This window comes from Mandrillus leucophaeus, unplaced genomic scaffold (assembly GCF_000951045.1).
Source record: "Mandrillus leucophaeus isolate KB7577 unplaced genomic scaffold, Mleu.le_1.0 Scaffold101, whole genome shotgun sequence".
NCBI classification, from domain to species: Eukaryota; Metazoa; Chordata; class Mammalia; order Primates; family Cercopithecidae; genus Mandrillus; species Mandrillus leucophaeus.
Window position 1 is genome coordinate 3102572 of NW_012098210.1, and position 1237 is coordinate 3103808.

Below are 1237 nucleotides of genomic sequence, written 5' to 3' on the forward strand. Positions count from 1 at the left end.
GTGTGTTGGACGGCTCACTTTGGGGGAGGGGCTGAGGGAAGCCACTGCCCTGGGGTAGAGACGAGGGCTCCTTTAGAGCAGTTGAGGGGCCCGCGGCGCTTGAGCCAGGGGGCTTGGCCCGATGAGATACGCGCGGTTCCTGGCATGTATAGTGAGAGGTGCCCACAGGTTGTTTGCAGAACATTGCTGTTGGTGGCATATCACGTACCAATCTGTGGGGGCAAGTTGGCCATGATTGGAGCCAGCAGTAGGTGCCCTGGGGTTACCGGGAGCGGCGCGGGCCGGGGTGCCATGCATTCGAAAGTGTGTGCGGTGAAGCCCCCACATCTGCATTCGGCCACCCCTGCCCCCTTGCCTCTTGTTAGGCGGAGAAAGCATCCCAATTCCTGCCGCTGGCCCTGCCTCCGCTTGGGCTCCAAGGTCCTCTCCCTGTCCCCCTTTCTGCAGTTACCCCCGCTCTCTCCGGTGTTAGAAGTGGCTTCTTTCCCCCTGGATCGTCCACAGCTTTATGAGAAATATGCTTTGGCACCTTGTCTCTCCAATTTTGTAGCCCCCTTTTTGCCTTATTCCCTCATTCCCTCCAGCTTCAGACCTTTTTCCCTTCACAGCAAAACTTCTCTGGAGAGCCTTCTGCACTCGCTTCTTCGGAGCACAGCTCTTCCGTTCTTTAGCTGGCTTGCCCTGACTTCGGTCCCACCCCTTCACTGAAACAGCCTCAGCCAAGCTCTCCAGTGAGCTCCACGCCCCCACAAGCAAGTCTTCTTCTACCTCTCCTGGTCTCCTTGAACGCTCTCCTTCAAGAACCAGTATCCTCCCTTGGCTTCTCCTGGTTTTCTTCCCTCCTTGGCTGCCGTTTTTCTTAGACTTCTTTTCAGACAACTCCTTCACTCAGCTCCAAATATTGGACGGCCCCAGGGCTCTGTCCATAGCCGCTTCTCTCCCCGGTCTATTTACAAACTCTTCCCCGTTTCATTCTTTCTTATGATTTTAAAAATCAAGCATCAATTTGCAAACATACAGATCTTAAATGTACATCATTCTGATAGTTTTAAATAGCAGATTTTATCTCCAGCCCTAGCCTCTCTACCTAACCCCCATCTGATGATTTTTGATGTCCTGGGTGACAAAAAACTTAATATGGATGAAAATAGAACCCTGATGGCACTCCCAGGCCTTCCCATCTCAGTGAATGACCCATCATCTACTCACTTTTTTTATTCTTATTTTTATTTTTTGA